At 45.8% G+C, this 24,169-nt stretch overlaps 1 pseudogene; it reads left to right on the top strand.

The window, feature by feature from the left end:
- Positions 1-3,969: 3,969 nt before the first annotated feature.
- Positions 3,970-5,599, top strand: LOC130126727 (serine/threonine-protein phosphatase 4 regulatory subunit 3B-like; annotated as a pseudogene).
- The last annotated feature ends 18,570 nt before the right edge of the window (positions 5,600-24,169 follow it).

The raw sequence follows: 24,169 nt of genomic DNA, 5'->3' as shown, positions 1-24,169 counted from the left end.
TCCAGAGATCCCTCTCCCCAGCAACGCCCTCCAGCTCCTCCTGGGGGATATCCCAAGGTGTTCCCAGGCCAGATTGGACATGTAGTCCCTCCAGCGAGCTCTGGGTCTACCCCAGAACTTGCTGGTGGGAGGGGTCCGAGGGGGTCTTGCTGGGGTCAGAGCAGACAAAGCAAAACCTCCTGTTTGGGTACAACCATACAAAGCACTACAGCATCCTGCCAGCCAACACGGAGTCACATAAGACAGCGGGCTGTAATGAGTATCGAGCTCGACTAGGAAACTCAAACATGACTGCTCACAAAATATACAAGATAATTGGATTCTTAAAGGTTCTTCAGTATTGCATTCCCTAGGGAGCATTGCCCATCTATATATCCACTTAAGAAATCCCCACACCGAGGACTGATAAAATGAATAAGTAAATAAACAAGATAATGATAATAATACAAGATAACTGGTGCACACAGAGAATGCCGGGCTGTCTGCCGTTCTAATGCTATATAACTTTATTACAAACCAGCAGAGCTGCACAGGGCAAAAAAAAAAGAAGATTGTAATTGGCTTCATTGAAGTACTCTGTATGTGATTATAGATATACGATTCGTGGGGATTCTGAATCGATTTTGTTTTTCTCTGGGGTGCTGTGTGTACCGGTGGCTAGATCTAACCAGAGACTAGCCGGTGGTAGAACTGAATCGCGTGCTCTTCAGAAGCAGTCCATGACTGGAGGTTAAACTCCGCAAACAGGTGATTGGTACAAGGTACATCAGTGCAGTACAATTTGAGAGTTTTGTTATGCATGCTCGGACGCTCTCAAAGAAAATTAAACTATGTTAAGATCATCACTCCTTGGTCCCAAACTACCTGGAGCACAAGCATTGAAAAACAGTTTTAAAAAAGAAATATGCCTCTCAAATTAGGTATTGGACATTTATGTTTACCTATTCATTGCAAAGGTCGAGATTTTATTAACTCTCAAAGGCCACACTGGAAATTGAGATTGTTGTCCACCTTAGGCCACCATAAAGCTTTAATCTCCTAATGCAATTGACAATTATCTGCAGTCTAACCCTATCTACCTCTCCCATACCTTGCAGACTGCAGACACACACCTCCCTTGAAGTAGCTGCAAAACACAACTAGCTGTCGCTGAAGGATATTGCTAAATATAGAATGCATAAAAACAAGGAAGGAGAAGCAGGGACAAAATCTCACAGGGAATAAAGCACAAAACCATACTTTAGACTTGTCTTGCACCTCTCCTGGCACCATGTCAGAACAAAAGAAGATGAATGGATCGAATAAGATCCTCGCCAAGGCTCGGGTTTATGTCTCGTTTTTGATTTGCACACGCGCTTCTCAGGCTCTCTTAGCCTGTTCTGCGTAGAGGTTGGGGTCTGTACTTCCGATTTTCAAATTGTGACGTAATACTTCAAATCACAGGAGACTGATAATGGCTTTAGATCGCACGGGGTCTTCAGGAACAAAGAGTTGATGATGATGACCATAGTCCTGTGGCCAGCCAAGAGGACAAAAGGCATGAAATAATGTGAATTAAGGAGCTCAGAGATAGAGAAAAAAATGGAAGAGATGGAGAGTGGACAGAGAGATGCTAGCAAAGTGGAGGAGGGGATTTATTGTGTGTAAAAGAGGATTCTGTTTTGATTTTGAGAAAATGCATTGTGATGCTGTTTCATCTCGTACTCCTCTCTCCCAGTTTATGGTCTCATAACCTTCACTGATACACCGGATGGATGCCCGGTTTAGCGCCCATGGATACACAGATTAGCATCCCCAGATGGATGATCTCACTCCATTTCCCTGGCAGTACCCACTTTCAGAGGGGATACCCAGCTGTTTATTCATGACATCCTTTCCAAAACAGTTGTTTGGCAGAGATACGTCCCGGGGTTTCCAGAGGATGTGTTTCTCTCAATGGCAGCCATGACACATTTCTCTGCAAGTACAGAATTGGAGTCTGTAGCAAAGCTTCCACCGAGAGGAGGTTTTGGCCAAGCATTGATTGTTATATGGCCGCCAGTATGGTGACAAAGGCCAGTCTGTTTAGTCACGCTTAGGATTTTCAATCTGCAGTACTCCTGGGAGAAATGACTTTCCAATGATGAGGAAAACATACAGCCAAGCCTGGCGCAAACCAGTGCACTGTAGAGTTGTGATATGTATAACAAATTGGGCCCGCCATATTTTCTCCTCAGCTGTGAAAACATGACAGGAGATCTGTCAATAACAATACTTTTCTGTTCCAAGGATGACAGTGTGTAACCAACTGGCATCTGGGCCCCGGACCAAAAACACCACTGTTTCAGTGCTGTGAGGATAGTTTTTTGAGAGCATTTTTAGCTAAAAACAAAAAAATCACAACTAATTACAGATTTTCTTTTTCTTCTCCTAGTCTTTCAACATCTACTTCAGTTAGAAGTGAGCGTATGCATGCATATCCCTGTCTGTGGAGAACAAAATTTCTTTTGTAATCTGGGTGAGACCGAGGGCCCTCAGATCACTCATTCATTTTTTATTGCTTCACTTCACTTAATGAAATCCTCTGTGTGGCTTTCCTCCTCTTACCTTGAATGGGCGCCATAATCAAATCACATATCTATTTGGGCACATAATGAAATAAAGTTATTACTGCTATCAAATACATTCAACGATGTAATGAAAGCGAAAATTATCTCAATTTGTGTTGTGATTTACCAAATTAAATTAATGATTGAGACAGAAAAATGGACAGGAGCCCAGCGCTGTGCAGTATTTCCATACAAATTAGCCACATTGTGGCACTATCTTAGATAGAGGTGCACGGGTGAAATGTGTTTCATTAACGTACCTGTAATCTGATTCTGCGGGGTCTTGAGAGTTGCCCACACATAATTCATATTATCTTTGAGATGAATGAAATGCCAAGGCTAATCTTGAGCGCAATGGGGAACTGTCACACTGAAGTCAAAGTAATCTGCTTGCTTGACACGAGGCTACTGGTGTGAGATATCGATTGGACTCCACATGGGGTAATGTACAGTATAAGCTATGGAGGGCAAAAAAGTTTTAGTCACCCCTCACGGCTCAGTTAAGAAACTTTGTGCTTTTCACTTATTGCATTCCTTATAGAGTTTGTGCAGAACTCTGTAACTTGTGTTCACTACAGTTTATGGTTTTTGTTATAATTCATAAAAAAACTTTTATTGGTTTAGCAAATTTTCTGAAACAAATCAACTTGACGGTGATATTGGTTTCCTGTATTTTATGACCCATCAGTGTCACCAGGCCTTCCAAAAGCTAAATTACAAAATGCACCTTCTTGCACCTCAGTAGGTTCTGAGCTGTAAATGGATTGCACCCTGTGAGCATTTTGGTACACTGGAATAGAGGAATGGCTTAAATACTGGTATTGTGTCCTGAACCCCTTTGCTATCATACCACCATGTCTCAATTTACACCTCGTGATGGGTGTCAAGTAAGACAGTCAGTAGTTTTCTCTAAGAGTGTTTCCACCTCAAAACCAAATGGGAAAATGTACCAGTAGATAAACCATTTTCAATCAAATCACACAAATATCCACTTCTATGAGTAGATCTGAGGGACCACTATAGTGCTTAAAGGACAGGGTGTGTATGTAAACATCATGAATAGATTCCTGCTCTGTTTTGACTGATAGCAGATATTGCATTGCATTTATATACTGCTTTATCTAGACACCCAAAGTGCTTCACAGTGAAGGGGGGAATCTCACTTCAATCACCACTGATGGACTGATGGATAGCACCCACTTGGGTGATGCATGGCAACCATTTCGCACCAGAACGCTCACCATACATCAGCTTGAGGTGGGGAGGGAGGAATAATTTAGGGAATTATACGGGGGGATGATTAGGTGGCCAGATGCAGTGAGCTAGGTTGGGAATTTTGCTGGGACACTGGGGGTACCCCCTAGTCTTTGCGATAGGAGCCATGGGATCTTTAATGATCACAGTAAGTCAGGACCCTGATTTAACATCTCATCTGAAGGACGGCATCTCCAGGAGCAGTGTCCCCATCACTGCATTCGGATTTATTTATTTTTTTGTGGATTTCCCCCCCCCCTTTTTCTCCCCAATTGTACCCGGTCAATTAGTCCACTCTTCTGAGCCGTCCCAGTCACTGTCCATCTTCGAGGAGAACTTCCTCTCCATGCTCACCTCTTTCATCTTCTTCAACAAGGTTGAAATTGTCAGTATACAACAGGAGGATAAGGAGTTCCTAACAGAGGTCTTTGCATAGCTCACAGATGAAGCTACAGAGGACAGTAAAAGGAGCGAACTTGTGAACTTCTTCAAAGAATTTTGTGCTTTTTCACAAACATTGCAACCACAAAACCGAGACGCTTTCTTCAGAACTATAGCAAATCTGGGCATTCTACCTGCGCTTGAAATAGTCATGGGCATGGATGATCATCAGGTGAGGGCAGCAGCCACAGACATCTTCAGCCCCTCCATGCTTCAGGAGTTTGTTATGCAAGAGCTACAGCACACAGATGATGATGTTCTGTTGATAAATGTGGCAATCAAGCAGATGATTTATGACTCGGACCCAGAGCTAGGAGGAGCTGTCCAGCTGATGGGCCTGCTAAGGACACTCATTGACCCTGAGAACATGTTAGCCCCATCAATAAAACTGAGAAGACAGAGTTTCTGAGTTTCTTCTACAAGTACTGCATGTACATGCTGACTGTCCCACTGCTGGCCAACACAGCCCATGACAAGAACTCTAAAGATCTGCAGGAGGGCTTGACTAAGATAAATCCAGTATGTCCAGATGGCTCAGTTATTGGCACTGATCCTAGAGCTGCTGACCTTCTGTGTGGAACACCACACCTACCACATTAAGACCTACATCATGAATAAAGACCTGCTAAGGAGAGTGTTGATGCGCATGAACTCCAAACACCTTCCTTGCTCTCTGTGCCCTGTGTTTCATGCGCAGCATCATAGGTCTCAAGGATGAGTACTACAACTGCTATATTATCAATACCCTGCAGGACAACAGCACCCAGTACAATATTCTCAATTCAGCCATCATAGCGCTCTTTGAGTTCATTAAGGTTGAGGACATTAAGTCCCTCATAGCTCACACTGTGAACAATTTCTACAAAGCACTTGAATCCATTGAGTACGTCCAGACCTTCAAGGGCCTGACGGGCTGGTACGAGCAGGAGGACAGGTAGAATCAGAGACTCAACAGATGTCGTTGGGATACAAAGTCATTGGATGAGGATTAGGAGATGTGGTTTAACAATGATGATGACGGGGAGGCTGTGGAGAAGAGCCGGACAGAGGATGACTTTTACAGCAAGTACATGAAGGCCAAAAAAGGAGCTGCCAATGGAGTCAACAACAATGGGAAATCTGCTGCAATCCCACCCACCTCTCCAGCCACCCCTCCAAACAACAACAGTACAACTTCCTCAGTCAAGACAGCGACACTGCCTGCCACACCAATAGTAAAGACTGGTCTGGTAGATTACCCTGATGATGAAGATGAGAAGGAAGATGATGATGAGAAAGTGCAGTCTCCAAGGACACAGCCCCGCCTCAGCTCTTAAGGCTTCCTCTCTTTGTTGTGGGCAGACATGGAGACTCTCCTTCCACCCTGCTCTGGTCGTCTCATTGGTCCTTGGCCTGCTTGTGCCACCTGTCAGTAACTGTCCTTGTCCCACTGAGGAGACAGACAGAGCCCAGCTCCCACACCAACCCTTTGTCTTGCTCTCTGCTTCTTTTTCCTTCCCCAAGTAGAAAGACATGGAGACTTCCTTTTACCTACTGTTGGAAAGAAAGGTGGATCTTTCTGCTCCTTTGACCCATCGACCTAACCTCCTCCTTCCACCATTGAGCTGAAAGCCTTGTCCGAGAAACCCCGAGAGCTCTTGTTATCATCCTCTCCCTCCCATGAGACACTTGCATAACATTTGCTAACTAACATCTTGTGGTGATACACAAATGAGGGTAGATTCACCAGGGGCTGCTGCTCCTTTAAGGCAGACATTTAGAGTGCTGATGTAGGCACTGCTTAGGGTTTCTGGGGTGAGCCATGTTTGCAGCAGCCTAGCGGTTAGCTGGTTGCCACGAGAGATTGTGCTGTATCGGTGTCGTTTTGTGTGGAGAGTAAACGGAATTGACCCGACTCGATCTCTCCATCTCCTTATTCCTGCACTCCCACAATCTCCCTTTTCCTCATAACGACTCCCTGTTTTCAACTCCTTTACGAACAACCTTCTGCCCTCCTCAACCACCTAACTACAAGTGGACCAGATACATATTGAAACGGTAACAACACAACAATGACAACAACCCTGGACCGAAAAGAAGTCCACCAGGGAAAAAAAAAATTAAATAAAATGGGTACCAAACAAGTTCTTTTTGAGTGCACTCAGGTGTTCTGTTCCTACCAAAAAACCCAGTCTACACTGAAATGTACAGGACTTATGAATAATAACACTAACAGTAACTTTCCCCCATAAATGTGTGAACTTATATTAGTTTGACAGACCTAGCTATCGGGTGCTAACTCACCTTGAGTCTTCCTCTCTCATACAAAGAGATGAGTGGTCTCCTCTCCCGGTGTTCACCTCCAATGCTATGTGGCAAACATAAATAAAATATAAATTATCTTCCAATATCCTGACTGGTTTATTCGTTTATTTGTCTTTGCCTATGGCTCCATATTAGCAGCCATGGTCAACTCACCGAATTCCTCCTCTTCTATCAAGTATCGTCAAGTCTTGTTTCGTGTCTTCTATTTCTTTCGTGATGTACTTGTCTTCGTTTCTTTGTTCAAGTTTCCATGTTCACTTTTCAAGTCGTAATTTTCACTTTTTCTGATTATTTTTTCTTCCGTCTTATCTCCCGGCTCCGCTCTGCTACACATCCGGCGGAGAACAACGGGCCTCCCGCGCTTTGTGCTGATTCTGTCGCGCTGCGGTGACGCTGTTGCCCGTCGCATGCTCTTCTCTTTTAGGGAGCGTCAACAAGACACGATATCCAGCGCACCGCCTCAGTTAAGGGCCGTGGGGAAGATATACTGGGATCCTGAAAGCGCAGCCAAACTTCTACATATTTCATAGGGAACCGTGTGCCCTGTGATGGCCTGGCGGCCTGTCCAGGGTGTCTCCCCGCCTGCCGCCCAATGACTGCTGGGATAGGCTCCAGCATCCCCGCGACCCAGAGAGCAGGATAAGCGCTTTGGATAATGGATGGATGGATGGATGAAATAGCATGGGCTACACGTGTTAACATTAAGAAAAAGAAGAAGAGAATAGCGAGGATACATGTTCTTTGACGGTAGAACATGACACAAACCACATGACATGACGGTCAAATCAGGGGCGGATCTACAGGGTGGCAAGGGGTGGCAGCTGCCACCTCTGGGACACAGTCTTGCCACCCCTGTTGCCACCCCATTCATAAATCAGATAATATGTTTTTAAAGTATATTTTATGTACATGCATGGTGAAGGTCAATGAGACCCGCACCAAACTCATCTCAAACAGAAGTCGCCGATTTAGAATCCCCCTCCCCCTCACAGGCGCGGATCTACAGGGTGGCAAGGGGTGGCAGCTGCCACCTCTGGGACACAGTCTTGCCACCTCTGTTGCCACCCCAGGAAAAAATCTCTAGATCCACTACTGGGTCAAATACATTTATAAGTTTGTAAACCATGTTCCCTTGTAGATGTGGATTCACACGCTGATGCCAATTTCAGCACTGTGACTAAGGTTGCCAACCGTTCCTTAAAATAAGGTTTCGTTCCTTATTATGTATAAAATGTATATCGTCGTCATGGTCCTTGAATAGTTCTCGGAGCCATCCGCTAAAGCCTTGATTCAAGTGGCGATCAGGTCGCGACGCTGGTCCACACTGCTTGGCCCGGGAGGATCTAGTTCCATGGCAACACAAGAGTGAAGACGATGGGACCCGCGCGGTTAGTGATGTCGCCTTGTGGTGCAGTACATCCCGTATCGAATCCCGCACCGGGCAAGAACATAACCGGTTACATTGGTGGCAGCGGTGGGATCCGGAAGTGTGCAGATCCTCAGAAGTCTCTTCGGAGCGCGGGAATAACAAAGCGCGAGGGCGCGATTCCGGGGAGGGTGACGACTGTAAACTACTAATAATACACGTTAGCCCCTAGGTAATGGGCCTGACCCTTTAGCCGAGCGGTTAGTGATGTCGACTTGTGGGGCAGTACACCCCATATCGAATCCCGCACCGGGCAAGAAAATAACCGGTTACAAATATTTGTGTTATGCCCGCGCTGCCCCGTCCATCCAACCCCCGTCCCCTGTTCCTTATCTCCATTTCAAGGAGTTGGCGACCCTAACTGTGACAAATATCTTAGCTGACGTAACACATCATTCAAATACCAGTAAACGATACGGTGCAGATAGTGACCATTTAAAACATGAGTGACAGACAAAGACATCCATCTTGACTGGTCTCAACCCCCCGAGTGGACAGGACTGAAAACAGAAATGCTTGACAAATAACATTTGCTCTCTGATTCTCTAGTGAAAAGTCTGCGTCAGCGTCTCGGATCCATTGAAAACATCCACATTTTGATCACGCACCCGGGCGGAGCAGCCTGCCCCTCTCCACCCCTGCTCCGCCCTGGGTAAGGCTGCAAGCAGCACGCAGATCTCAGACTGAACGTGCCGTTTGAACAGGTCAAGCACAAACCGAGGTCATGTAATGACGGCGAGGAAAAGACAGGGGGGGGGGTCGTGTGCTCAAGCGGATGTTTTCTTGTGTGTGTTTGTGTTGAGCGTCTAGTTGTGCACATGCGGATGTGTGCATGTCCGCCGATGCCTTTACATGCGCTTAGACAGACGGACATGAAATGCAGCAGTTGTGAAACCTTCAGATCTCCTCGGATAGGGCCAGCGGATGTGTCTCCCTCTGATGCACCATTCAAGGTGATGTGATATGTGCCTCCACCCTCCACCCCCCCTTGCTTTGACTGACGACACTCAGTGAAACGGCTTTGATATGCGCGCGCTTGTACTTCCAGGAAATAAGGTGTCTGTCTTATGCATGAAACATCTACGTTTCAGCATAAGGATGTCCACGGTATAGCTCAATAGCTCATGCTGCCACACAGAGTTACACAGTCAAAGCACCGAGACAGAAAATCCTGCATAAACATGTTATTACAGGACATGCATTTTAATGTTAAACATGTTATTACATGACGTGCATTTTAATGTTAAACATGTTATTACATGACGTGCATTTTAATGTTAAACATGTTATTACATGACGTGCATTTTAATGTTAAACATGTTATTACACGGCATGCATATTAATGTTAAACATGTTATTACATGTTAATGTTAAACATGTTATTACATGTGCATATTAATGTTAAACATGTTATTACATGACATGCATTTTAATGTTAAGCATGTTATTACATGACATGCATATTAATGTTAAACATGTTATTACATGGCGTGCATTTTAATGTTAAACATGTTATTACATGGCATGCATTTTAATGTTAAACATGTTATTACATGACATGCATTTTAATGTTAAACATGTTATTACATGGCGTGCATTTTAATGTTAAACATGTTATTACATGACGTGCATATTAATGTTAAACATGTTATTACATGACATGCATATTAATGTTAAACATGTTATTACATGACGTGCATATTAATGTTAAACATGTTATTACATGACATGCATATTAATGTTAAACATGTTATTACATGACATGCATTTTAATGTTAAACATGTTATTACATGGCGTGCATTTTAATGTTAAACATGTTATTACATGACGTGCATATTAATGTTAAACATGTTATTACATGACATGCATATTAATGTTAAACATGTTATTACATGACATGCATTTTAATGTTAAGCATGTTATTACATGGCGTGCATTTTAATGTTAAACATGTTATTACATGGCGTGCATATTAATTTTAAACATGTTATTACATGACATGCGTATTAATGTTAAACATGTTATTACATGACGTGCATTTTAATGTTAAACATTACAGACCGGGCATGCCGGGCGAGTGTCCCGGGGCCCCGGACCACGAGGGCCCCCAAAAGTTTAGGGGCGACGCTGTGAGCTGCTATTCTCATCTCTGTTTGTTTTGTGATTCAAAATCGTGTTGTACTTTGTAGTCGCCATCCGAATCCCATGCAGATTGGCATAGCGTCGACTACCATGGTGGGTATTTGCATTAGTTTTACATTTAACAATGTTTAGTATTGTTTGCGTAGCCTATCTGACGGGGCGGGGGGGGGGGCAATGGACACGCGTGCCCCGGGGCCCCCTGGTGGGTTAATCCGGCCATGGGCTGAGTTCTGCATTAACAACGGCCGCCATTGGTGCTGTGCCCTCACAGGGTACCGATAACAACTCTACAATCCGCTGTGGCGACCCCTGAAAAACAGGGAACAAGCTGAAAGAAGAAGAAGAAGAAGAAGAAGAAGAAGAAGAAGAAGAAGAAGAAGAAGAAGAAGAAGAAGAACATCATCAGTAAAGCCTATACAACAGCTAGGTGGGTAAATGCAAACAGAACAGTCTGCCAAGTGCAGAATATCGCATGACTTCACTGTAATGCAGCCTTTAAAACCTGGAAAATGCCACATTTATGTCCTATCACGTGATCACAATATCCACAATCCCACACGATATCCAGTCTCATATCACGATATCGGTATCATATCGATTTATTGCCCAGCCCCGCATTGGGCCTGTGTGCTGACACGATCATGTGACACGGAGGCACCCACAGCAACACGTGATGTTGCCATAGAAACGTGGATGGCGGACAGATGCTAAACGATGCTAAACGTGGAGCCCAGGTGAGCTGACGTTCATCTCGGCGACATCCTGGCAATGGAAACTGTGTCAGCATTTAATACCACATACGAAGGAGGCCTGCTGCCCAGCTCAAAGAAACCAGACGCCATGCCTTTTCCTGCTATTTACGCCGAGATGAGAAGGAAACGGAATGGGTGGTGCACACGTAGCCGAAAGGATTTCACACGTCACATCAGACAACTGCCAACCTGATGGACATGGCGTCTGTGTATGCGCTGATTTTATGATCTGTTCATATCGTAGCGAATTCGGGGGGCAGTCCGGGTACCGCCGCAACCGGGGCGCGAACCCGTGTCTCCCGCAGCACGGGCGACTACGTTAACCAGTCGACTAAACGCGGTGTGGGAGACCCGGGTTCGCGTCCCGGCTGGGGCGCCTCCCCGGCTGCCCCCCCCCGAATTCGCTACATTGGTGTCAGAAGTGGGATGGTGGGACCGTGAGGCCATCGGCAGCGCGTGCACCCAGAGGCGTGAGGGAGCTGATAAGCTGAAGCACGGGGGCGAGCTTCCCAAAGTGGGGGGGGGGGGTAGTGTAACGATCACGGATGTATAGACTCGCTAGCCCTTGGCTAACGGGACTGAGCCTTTAGTCCAGTGGTTCTCAACCTTTTTGGGGTCCTGGACCCCCTGCGTATTGTTGATCTACCCTGAGGACCCCTCCACCTGATCTTGGGGGAGGGGGGTTGCAATTTGATAGAAACAGTAGAAACTGCATTTTAAATTGCATTATAGCATTTATTCACTCTTTGGGGCAAAAATAAGAGCTTTCAGTTGTAACTTAGATATAGTTAACAAAACAGAATTCTTATTCAGTAACTTTCAGATATATTGTAACAAAACAGAATATGTATTCAGTAACTTTCAGATATATGTAACAACACAGAATATGTATTCAGTAACTTTCAGATATATTGTAACAAAACAGAATATGTATTCAGTAACTTTCAGATATATGTAACAAAACAGAATATGTATTCAGTAACTTTCAGATATATGTAACAAAACAGAATATGTATTCAGTAACTTTCAGATATATGTAACAAAACAGAATATGTATTCAGTAACTTTCAGATATATGTAACAAAACAGAATATGTATTCAGTAACTTTCAGATATATGTAACAACAGAATTTTTATGCAGTAACTTTTAACAATGCAAATGGGAGCGAGTTCTCTTATTAAAATACAATAAATTACACTTGTGAGACAGATGTAATTAGAGAAACAAGTCCTGTTACCCTTTATAGGTTAGGTAGATAAAGGTCTCAGTCACATTTGAGTAAAATAATCCTATTTCCATAAATGTCATAGGATCTTTTTTTTAAAGATATTTTATTTTCACGGACCCCTTGCAATTACACCACGGACCACTAGGGGTCTGCGGACCCCCGGTTGAGAAACACTGCTTTAGTCGACTGGTTAACGTAGTCGCCCGTGGTGCGGGAGAGCGGGTTCGCGTCCCGGCTGTGGCGGCTGCCCCCCTGAACTCGCCACCATATTGCAGATAACTGCCCCAAGGGATTGCTGAGTATGAGAAGCACACGACTCCTGCCCTCCACCCGTTTCCCTCCATCTGGCTCCACGTGCAAAACCTTGCGTCAGGGCCGGGTCGTCACTCGTTTCCAAAGGTCAGACTCGCGTTTAGCCAGGAGGCCCGTCCAGGCCGCCATCTCTCTCAGACGTCGTCTCTCAGTTGTCTGCTGTCATGAGGAAACCCCCGCCTCCTTCTCCTCTTCTTCACCTCCGTGTAGGAAGCGTCAGCGCCTCAGTGGATCAGGTGCTGCTGACATCCCATTTTTACAAAAACGTCCGGCCCAAAAAAGACCCTCCTCTTACGAGTGAGTGTGTGTGTGGGGGGGGGGGGTAAAGTTTGGTTACCCACCACCGGGAGGAAGCTAGTTATTTTCAACTCAAACAGAGAACAAGAGGAGCTCTGTGGGCCTACATATACCCCGGGAGCAGAGCTTTTGAAATAGAGATGCCCATGTTGAGCTTATTGAGCCCTCCTCCTTTGTCCGGCGTGCTTTCAGCTCCTCTCCACATGGGCGAAGCGGGGAAATGTCAGCAGCCATGTGAGGCGGGTCTAATACTTTCAGGCCTTTACGCACTTTCAGACCTTTATACTCGCCGCGGTCCGGAGGATGAAAGGTGGCTGGCTGTGGAAACAGGGTGGCGATGTCCACGCCGGAGAACCCTCACAGCATTCACACAGTGTGCAGTTATATTTACCCTGCCACAGCCCCCCCCCACCCCCCCACCCCCGGGTGCTTGCTTTCACACCCGAGGCTGCTCTTGTGATATGTTGGCAAATGTGTTGAGATTTTTTTTCTTTTGATTTGGATTTTTCTCCCTTTTCCTCCCCAGGTGTATTCGGCCAATTACCCCACTCTTCCGAGCCGTCCCGGTTGCCGCTGCTGCACCCCCTCTGCTGATCCGGGTAGGGCTGCAGACTACCACGTGCCAGCCGATGCCTTTCACCTGACGGTGGGGAAATTCTCCAGGGGGACGTAGCGCATGGGAGGACCCCGCTGTCCCCCCCCCCAGTGCCCCCCCCCCCCTCCGAACAGGCTTCATCCATCCATCCATTATTCAAACTGCTGATCCTGCTCTCAGGGTCGCGGGGATGCTGGAGACTATCCCAGCAGTCATTGGGCGGCAGGTGGGGAGACACCCTGGACAGGCCGCCAGGCCATCACAAGGCCCACACACACACACACACACACACACACACACACACATACATACATAGGGACAATTTAGCATGGCCGATTCACCTGACCTCCATGTCTTTGGACTGTGGGAGGAAACTGGAGCCCCCGGAGGAAACCCACGCAGACACGGGGAGAACATGCAAACTCCACACAGAGGACGACCCGGGATGACCCCCAAGGTTGGGCTACCCCGGGGCTCGAACCCAGGACCTTCTTGCTGTGAGGCGACCGCGCTAACCACTGCGCCACCGTACTGCCCCAGGCTTCATTCCTTTATTTATTCATTCGTTTAACGTTAATTAATTTCTGTCCGTCACCTGTGGTCCTCGTGTGAGTCTGCACGGCCACACGAGGGTGACAGTGTGCATCTCTTGCCCATGCACCGAGCTGTCTGTCGTCTCTGACATACTGCTGACTGCCACTTGTCTGTGAGTTTGTGTATGGCCTGGGTATATATTGCCCTTCTGGGATAAGCTCTGAATCCCCCCCCTCAACAGGTGCCCCGACTGACCAGAGGAGGCGCTAGTGCAGCGACCAGGACACATACCCGCATCCGGCTTCCCACCCGCAGACAAGGCCAATTGTGTCTGTAGGGACGCCCGACCAAGCCGGATGTAACACGGGGATTCGAACTGGCGACCCCCATGTTGGCAGGCAACGGAATAGACCGCCACGCTACCCGGACGCCCAGATGTGTTCAGATTAGTGACGGTGCTCACCAGCATAACGCCACCGCCCGAGGAAAACGTCTTGATCACAAGTTACAGGAACGTTTCTTTCTGCTTGGCCAAAAGTTTCCCATCAGCCACAAAAAAAAAACAACGATATGTAACTCAAACAATGAGTTTGGTCTGAGACTTCATTGGGATTACAATGAGGCAGGGAGGGAAGGAGCAAATACCGAAAATAATGATCTCCCCTCCAAGAGCCCCACTTTCATGTAGGCCTGCTTGGAGATGGGAAGCTTGTAGCAGTTCTGCAGGGCGCCGGGTTTGTGATCAGCGGTTCTGACCTGGGGGGATGAGGGGCCGCAAGTCCAGCAGCTGGATCGCAACATCAAGCTGAGCCTGTTCACTCACGGCCTCCGGAGGTATTCTGAAAACCGGGACGTGTTCGTTTATCTGAGAAAACTGAAGAAAAATCCACCTTTCTGAACCAGATCGAGACGAAGTCGTCGCTCGCTTGCTGGAAAACAAACTGAAAATCACCTCAGGGACCATGCATATTCAAAGTGCAGTATTTGGGATTTTTGATTTCTTCGCAAGACAGTCGTCAGAATGACTTGTGGACTGACACACTTCAGTTATCCTTTCTTGGGCCTGGTGCGAGATGCATTGGATCTGAGGCGCTTCACTTCAGACAGCTGCTTTGTTGCTACGTGTGAGTGTCTGGCTGCACCATGCAGCGTTTTTCTTCTGCGCCGCTTTTGCCTTTGGTGATTGTAACGAAACCTCCGCCAAACCGAGTACTCCCAAGTGTGGATTTGGGGATGTAATCATATTACCTCAATTAATGGCACGCCGCTGAAACTGTGCGTAAGGTTATTTGCAATAACAATGGATCCTTTTTGCAACTTGACAACACACGAGGGAAAATGACATATTTGGAGGGCGACGTGGGCCTCATCCACAGCCGACCCCGTTAAATTGGCCCAAACCACTGTCACCATAACTCACGAGCTTGCGTGTGTCATAATTTTATCCCCGGCACAGACTGGATTCAGCCTGTCAACTCAGACCTCAACAATTGTAGCTCACTGCTATTTCACAGTAGAATCTTTTATCTCTCGTTCCAGTGGCTTCTCTCCAGCGCTTGCCTGGCGTTCTGGAACCTGGCTGCTTCTGGAACGTTCTCCCTCTCCAGCAAGGCAGCTGATTGGCTAATCAGCACTGCACGCGCTGCGTTTTAAGAAATAGCAATCTGAACCGACAATATGAATATGAATGTATCGATACCATGAATTACTTATGTACTGTTTACTATTTTCTTGCAAAATGAATAATTATGATTATTTATTTATTTATTTATTTATTTATTGTGATTAAACCTACTGTTTACTATTTTTTTGCAAAATGAATAATTATGATTATTTATTTATTTATTCATTATGATTAAACTGTAATTATATGTAGGTTATTTTAACCCGGGTTATCTTGACCTTGGTTACAGATACCTGCGTCCAGGCAGAGATTACATTTGAGGGTCATCTGCAAACTGCAAATCCGAGCAGGTGTTTGCTCTTCTCCCTTGAATGGCACCGGATCCTTCTGTGATCTGGCCTGAGATAAGATTCAAGGGGAGGTGAGGATGCCCTGGGACTCCTCTGCCACCCTCTAACACACCAGAGGGCCTGACACCTTCCTCTCGCTGTGACGAGAGAGTACATCCTGCAGGCAGCAGAGGAGGAGCGCCGAGGGCAACGGGACAGCGCGTGGACGGTAGGTGCACTTCAGTCCACATCTGACGAAAAAGGAGATGAAAACTCATGAATGCTTGCATACAGGACTCTGTTTTCAAACATCACCTCCAAAATCAGAATGTCTGAAAAGTGTGAAAATTCTGTCGAGTTCTCTGAACGACGTTCTGCGATGTCCCCCCTCCCCTTTTCTCCCTAATTGCACCCGGCCAATTACCCCCCTCTTCCGAGCCGTCCCGGTCGCTGCTCCACCCCCTCTGCCGATCCGGGGAGGGCTGCAGACCACCACATGCCTCCTCCCATACATGTGGAGTCGCCAGCCGCTTCTATTCACCTGACAGTGAGGAGTTTCACCGGGGGGGGGGGGGACATGGCGCGTGGGAGGATCATGCTACTCCTCTCCCCCCATCTGGCTTCCCACCCGCAGACAGCCAATTGTGTCTGTAGGGACCGAGGTAACACAGGGATTTGAACCGGCGACCCCCGTGTTGGTAGGCAACGGAATAGACCGCCACGCCACCCGGAGGCCCCGGGTTCTGCGATGTTTTGGCGTGGGTGTGATGTTGCATGTAGCGAGAAGAGGCTTGGGGAAGTTTGCCGGGTGGGGGGACGTTAGATCCGTAAAGGAAAATCACTTATCTTCTCTAATATGGACAGGTTTCATTGTATGTAAACAAAAGCCTCTAAAGGACCAAAAGCACTTCAGCTGCTTGTCAAGCTTGCCTGTAACGCTCCTATTGCCCCTGTTGCATGACAGGGAGCTGGAAACGAGGCTAATATTTGACTGCCTGTAGTCACTTGGTGCAGTGGCACAACTTTTCTTTGTGGCTCATGTTATGTCATTGTGTGGGTGGATGGGTTGGACGTGTGCAAAAATGTATGCTTGCACAAATGTGTGGGTTTGTTTGAAGTATTGCAGAGTGTGTATGTGCAGTTGAGGGGGAGAGGGTAAGATTTGAAAATTCATTATCATAGCGCACTTAAGTTGGCTTCATGCTGTTACTCTCAACAACCCACCGCAGAGTACTTGAAGAAGGCCTCGCTGGGAAAGAAGTTTTAGGCGTCCATCTCCTTTGCACCTCCCTGGGGAGTTCTGTAGTCACGTAAGCTAGCTGGTACGTTATTACCAACCCTTTTGTTCTCTTACTGGGATTTGTGCTTATGCGAGCTCATAGCTGCATGTAAATGTATTTACATAATCAAGCCTAAGTGCAAGCTGATGAGTCCTGTTTTGCTTAGAAATAATCATTTGCACTGTTTAGGTGCAAATCTGTTCATTGAGAACCATTGCTAAATGAGGGCCCAGCTGAGAAGTACCCTCTCCAGACTGGCAGCAAGTGCTGGTTCAGCTAGCAGAGTGCCCATGTAGGAAAATACCGCTTATTTATACATTCTGAACCGGACAAATTCTTTTTATAGTTTGCAATACACCAGCACCTACTAAGGACAAATAAAGAAATGGCGGCTATTTGCACAACTGTGGACCTTAGACCAGAAGGCTGCTGGTTTGTGTCCTGCCAGGTGGCAATTTTATATGCTTAGTGTGGGAAACCTGGTTATGAGCTACAAATGTATGGGGTTTATCATCAACACAATGGCATCTACATCCACACGCTCACAGCCATTGTTGAAGGGCTCTTGAACTTGGAGGTAAGACCCCCCCCCCAAAAAAAATCTGCTGCGGGGGTGCTATAGTTCAGGTGAGCTTAAAAAAGGCATGTGCATGGCTGTACCACATGGGAGGTATGTGAAAACTGATCAATTCCAGTTACTACTTGTTACCAGTGGATAAAATTGTTGAATACAGGTCTTTCATCAATTTCTTCTCAAAGCAAAAATGGTAAACTAAATGCATTATACACAGTGGCTACCTCTTGCGTGGAAAAGAGGGCCTTTGATTCGAGGCTCCTTTGAATCCACGAAGAACAGTCAGGAGCAGTGGAATTTTAATTCCATAATTAGCAAAATCCAGTATGAGGTTATCTCTACAGATCAGGAGATTTACATACTTCATGTTCTTTGGTAGAGTTTTTGGTATATGTATTACTGGAGACTAGGCTGTATCTGAAATAGGCTTATGCATTACTTTCAGCGTGTTTGTATGTCAGTGATTTCTGACAAACACACAAACAGTATGTCAGAGATTTCTGCATTTGCTCAACGTGGACTGAGGCTGACGTTTTTCCAATTAAAATTAATATTTCTTGTTATTTAAAACGTATCCATAGCATGGTCATAGAAATAAGAGATGGATATTCGTGCACCTCAGCTCATATTGGTGCAGATGAAAGTGTGTAGGTACAGTTACCTATACTGTACGACAGCTAATCAAAGCTGCGTTTTAGTGTACGATCAGCACTGCTGAAAAGGAATCAGTCACAAGCGCTTAATCAAAATGCACACTGTAAAAAATTACTGTAGAATTTACAGCAAATTCCTGGCAAAAAGGTTGCCAATAAAATGTTGTAAACTTACAGTAATGGACTAAACTAATTACAGTAAATTATGGAACAATTACAATTATCTATTGTTTAAAATAACAGGTTTTCAATATATTTTTACAGTACATGTGGTGCAGAACAAATACAGTAAAATATTGTAAATCATGTCAGGCATGTTTCTAGGAGTTGACAAGGTCTGCCCCCGACCATCTTGGGCTGAGGTCAGGGTGTGTGTGCAAGCGGAGTGCGCACCATATATATATATATATATATATATATATATATATATATGTGTGTGTGTGTGTGTGTGTGTGTGTGTGTGTGTGTGTATGTATGTATGTATATGTCTATATTTTTTTTGATGGTCCCTGCTGTTCTGTGTAGAACACTACTGCCCAAATTTCGTGTAATTTTACTGCATTGTATGACTATTTCAAACATTATATTTCATTAGAAATTTAATTTTTAATAGTAATGTTAAGACAATTGCTCCGGGCATCGCATTGCTGGGTGCATCATCTGTGCCTAGTCGTACTTTTAGATGGTGCAACAGGTGTAAATATTTATCACAAGCCTGGATGTAAAGCTGGTGTAGGCCTTACACCCAACTAAAGCTGGTGTAGGCCTTACCCCAACTTTTATATGTCCAGCTGGTGAAACCGACCCCGGATGGACTGGCTGAGCTTGTTTAGTCTACAAGAGGATGTTGTCTAGCCCCGCCCACTCCCTTCATCTCTCTTCATCCATATACAGGATGTAGTTGCCAGTTAAAATCTGTAAAAACATTACCATTATCTGCTGTGAAGTTACGGTTACTTCATGTGAATTTTTTACATGTAGAAATATAAATGGCATACTTTGCCATTTTCAACAAAAAAACAATCTTTGAAAGTTAAGATGACATCAAGTCCATAGAAATACTGAAGTGTTCATGGTAGTACATGGGATCCAAGTGTTTCTTGAAAAGGAGGGTTAATTTTAGTATTTGAAAGTCTGCCTTAATGCTCCTCGCAGAAGCCCAGTCCATCACTTAAATATGAGAACCACAGAGATTCTTGTTTCATGTCTGAGCGATCCTTTAAGTGGCAGGGGCTCTATGCAAAAGCTACACAGGGCGATAATTGGCATGAGTTTAGCTCGCACGAGGAGGATGTATAGGTCCTCTTCATGTCTACGTGTTTTCACTGACATCTTCAATCTGTCACTGGCCCGGGCAGTTGTCCCCTCAGGCCTCTAAACATCCACCATCATGCCAGTTCCCAAGCATTCGGCTGCAGCAAGCCCGAATGACTTCCACCCTGTTGCACTCACCCCCGTCATTACAAAGTGCTATGGGAAGCTGCTCCTCACCCACCTGAAAACCTGCCTACCGCCGACCCTAGACCCTCATCAGTGTGCTTACCCCCCCAACCAGTCAACAGACGACGCCATCTCCACGGCACTACACTCCGCTTTGACTCACCTGGACAATAATAACACCTACGTAAGGGTGCTGTTCATTGTCTTCAGCTCAGTAAGTCTGTCATCCCCCTCCTCCACCCTGACACAGAACGCCGATGTCCTGCAGGGCTGCGTGCTGAGCACCTCTACTTTCTTTTCACTTAAGCCTGCGTTCCTGTGCATTGTCCCAATACCATAATCACGTTTGCAGATGGCGCCACAGTGGTCGGCCCGATCAGCGACAACAACGACTCGGCCTACAGGTAGGAGATCCAAAACCTGGCTGTGTGGTGTGCCAAAAACAACCTGACCCTCAACATTGAGGAGAGCTAAAGGCTCTCCTCACTGCTGGTTTAGTCCATGGGTGGAGCAAATACACGGTTAGTACTTCTACTTTCTGAAGCCGGGTTTGCCACCTCTGCCGGCAGGGATCACTGACCGAAATGTTGGGGAGTATATCTCCATATGAACAAGACTCAAAACGGCAGCGCAAAACTACTCAGGAGGAAGTGGAGTTCATGGGGGAAGATGTGATGCCCCTCAGCATGGTGACCAAGGCCGGGTTTCCGGCTTTGGTAAAGACACTTGATAAATAGCACAGCATGCCCTCCCACACATATTTTAGCCAGGTTGCCATACCGGAGCTATAGAAAACGTGCAGGCAGAGTCGCGGCGAAGTATTTTGCTACTACCACGGACATGTGGTGGAGCCGTACAGCGGAACCCCATCAGAGTCTGGCCGTGCATTTCAGCAGTGAAGAACTCCACCCGAAAGCTCCCTGTCTTCACCTCGCTGGGGGAGAATATTGCAGCCGGCCTGAGAGAAGGGCTAGCCCGCTGGGACCTCGACGACGAAACCACATCTGCCCAACAACAGACAATGGACGTACATGGTGAAGGCAGCGCAGCTTAACGAGTGGACCAGGCTCCAGTGTTTCAGCCACCGATTAAATCTTGCCTTTGGTAAGTTGTTTTCAGTGTGTGTGTGTGTGTGTGTGCTTGTGATAGCCTAGTAACACACAACTGAAATTGTATAAAGTACACTAAATTTAACCCCCCCCCCCCATCCATCCATCCATCCATCCATCCATTATCCAAGCCGCTTATCCCAATTGGGGTCGCGGGATGCCGGGGCCTATCCCAGCAGTCTTCTTTTTTTTTCTCATTTCTTTCAGAAAATGCAATGAAAGACGACAGTGTCAAGAGCAACAGGGCTGTGCAAGAAGCTGGTGGGGCACTTCTCCCACAGTCGGGAGAAGAAGGCAGCAATCACTGAGGCACAGACGGTGCTCAATCTTCCTGGGCACACCCTCATAACTGAGTGCCCAACAAGATGGGGATCCAAAAAAAAAAAAGATGATTGCAAGAGTGCTGGAACAGACCAAGGCCGTATTCCAGGTATTGTCAGGTGATGGAAATGTGAACCCCCTCGTCCCGACCTGGCAGGATATTGGATGTGTTAGAGTGCATTCACAAGGTGCTACATCCTCTCCAAGAATTTACCGATGCTCCTTCTGGAGAGGAGTGTGTCAGAGTCTCCTGCCTCAAGCCAGTTCTCCATCTGCTGGCTGAAGATGATGAGGACACCGACCTGTCTAGTTCGGTTAAAACCAAGGTCCTGGCATACCTCAGTGACAAATACAGCCATTCTGACAACCGGGAGCTTTTTGGATGCCGCTTCATTTCTGGACCTGAGGTTCAAAACACAGTACATCAGAGCAGACCACATCCCTGCCATGAAGACCCGACTGAAGACTGAACTGGAACAGTCAGCAAGACATATATATATATGTGTGTGTGTGTGTGTGTGTGTGTGTGTGTGTGTGTGTGTGTGTGTATGTATCTATATAATCAAGTTAAGATAAAGTCTAACAATAATAATAATGTTTTTGAATATGATACTGACAATGCTATTCTCTCTCTCTCTCTCTCACACACACACACATATATATATTTATACACACACACACACACACACACACACACACACACACACACACACACACACATATATATACACACACATATATATACACAATAAAATAACAGCCATTAATTTTGCAATAAGGGATATATATATATATATATAACAGCCATTAATTTTGCAATAAGGAATATATATATATATATATATATATCCCTTATTGCAAAATTAATGGCTGTTATTTTTTTTTAATCTGGCAGGAGACGAGGTCCCGTACTGAAACCGTTTTGAAGCCTCAAAATGCAAAGCCCTCTGCAGAAAAGGCAAAGTAGTCTCTCAGCAGCTTTTTCCAAGACCGGTGTGGCATCTCCTGCTTTGCCTGTACAACTTGAAGAAGTCGTGGAGGCTGAGTTTAGTTACCTGATGACCCCTTCCATCGATGGAGATGAGGATCCCCCGGCCTGGTGGAAGCTGCACAAGATCCACTTTCCACGACTGAGCAAGTTGGCCTGCGGGTATCTTTGTGTACCAGCCACAGGTTCCCCCTCAGAACGTCTGTTTAGCACTGGGGGGGATATAGCAACTTGTACTCGTTCATCCGTAAAACCAGCAGAAGTCAATATGCTGGTTTTCCTGGCAAAATACCCATGCAGTAGGATGACATAGTGGCCGGCAGAGCCGTACTCCTTGTGCACTTTAGTCTGTGTGGTTGTGTTACTGAAACTGATGTCACTGACTCGAGATAAGTAAGATTAATATTTAATATTTATATTAATGTTCAGTGTTTTTTTTTCTTTTTAGAGTTTATTAAAAAGTGCAATCCACATTTTTACATATTACCTGTTCATTACAACAACCTCGAGTTACCTAAATGTTTTTAGAGCGGTAGAGCCACAGATTTGTTATTCTTTATGTGTATGCACTTTAGTTTGTGTGACTCGTTACTGTTACTGACTGGAGATCAGTAAGATATGTAGTTATTCTTCATGTCAGTGTTCACACCAGGCCTGTTCTTCTGCAGTGCTTTGTTGTTTGTTGTTGTTTGTTGTTCCTCTTTCAGATTTTTATTAAAAGTTATCATACTACCTGTTTACAAGGCTTGACGTGAAATCAGTCAGTATTCTGTGACTGAAGGATTTATTTTGCAATTCAGTAGTTAAATAACGCTATGTTTAGAACCGGATTTCAGAAAGAAACAGTTATCCTGATATCAACCGATAAAAAAAGATTGGGTTTAATTGAATCAGGTTAGGCACGGTGGTGCAGTGGTTAGCGCAGTCACCTCACAGCAAGAAGGTCCTGGGTTCGAGCCTTGGGGGTCGTCCTCTGTGTGGAGTTTGCCTGTTCTCCCCGTGTCTGCCTGGGTTTCCTCCGGGGGCTCCGGTTTCCTCCCACAGTCCAAAGACATGTAGGTCAGGTGAACCGGCCATACTAACTTGTCCCTAGGTTTGTGTGTCGGCCCTGTGATGGCCTGGCGGCCTGTCCAGGGTGTCCCCCCACCTGCCGCCCAGTGACTGCTGGGGTAGGCTCCAGCATTCGCAGGATAAGCGGTTCGGATAATGGATGGATGAATCAAGTTATTGTTGTGGAGATGCAATGCATAAAATGTTTTTGTCTTTTCTTTTTTATCATACAGTCACGTGTTGCTGTTGGTTGTGGTAAACAAATAAGCAGAAGGGTTTCTGCTTTCAACGAGATTATTATGATAAGAATAATACAAAAAATATGAGGCTTTGATTAACAAAGGAAGGCTTAATATCAAATTCATCTTCAGCTGGCTTTCGTAAAGGGCATTCGTCCCTTTTTTTATACGCCTCACTGTTTGAAGAGTGTGATTCAATATTTCTCTTCTCCGTTGTGCCTTTGATTATATTTGACAAGATACGGTTCTCCTTTAATAAGTTGTCCAAAGGCATAGAGATAAGGAAACAAGCAAACAAACCCAAACAAACAACGTCAGCTGGATCATGTGCATCTGCCTCCTGTCTAGTTTGATACGCTGTAGTTTATCTCCTCAGCGCGTGCAAAGGATCAGATGTTAATTTAGCAACTACGCTAAATTCAGCCCTTGTTGGGTCACCTCAGCCACATTCAATGTATGCACACATGATGACACAATGCAGTCTCGTAGTAGCGGTGTGTACTTCTCTGTGCTGGAGTGCAAGACACCAGAATAATTACATGCTCCTCTGCTGGTTTCTTGGAACATGAGGTGTAGCGACCACTGGTTATAATTCATCTGCTCCACCCTGCTGAATGCTGACACTGTCCTCAGCAACCCAACTCACGCCTTGCTGTGACTATGTCAGCGACTGCTTGGGAGTCGCCA

This window comes from Lampris incognitus, chromosome 16 (assembly GCF_029633865.1).
Source record: "Lampris incognitus isolate fLamInc1 chromosome 16, fLamInc1.hap2, whole genome shotgun sequence".
Classification (NCBI taxonomy): Eukaryota; Metazoa; Chordata; class Actinopteri; order Lampriformes; family Lampridae; genus Lampris; species Lampris incognitus.
This window is presented reverse-complemented; position numbering and strand designations above follow the sequence as displayed.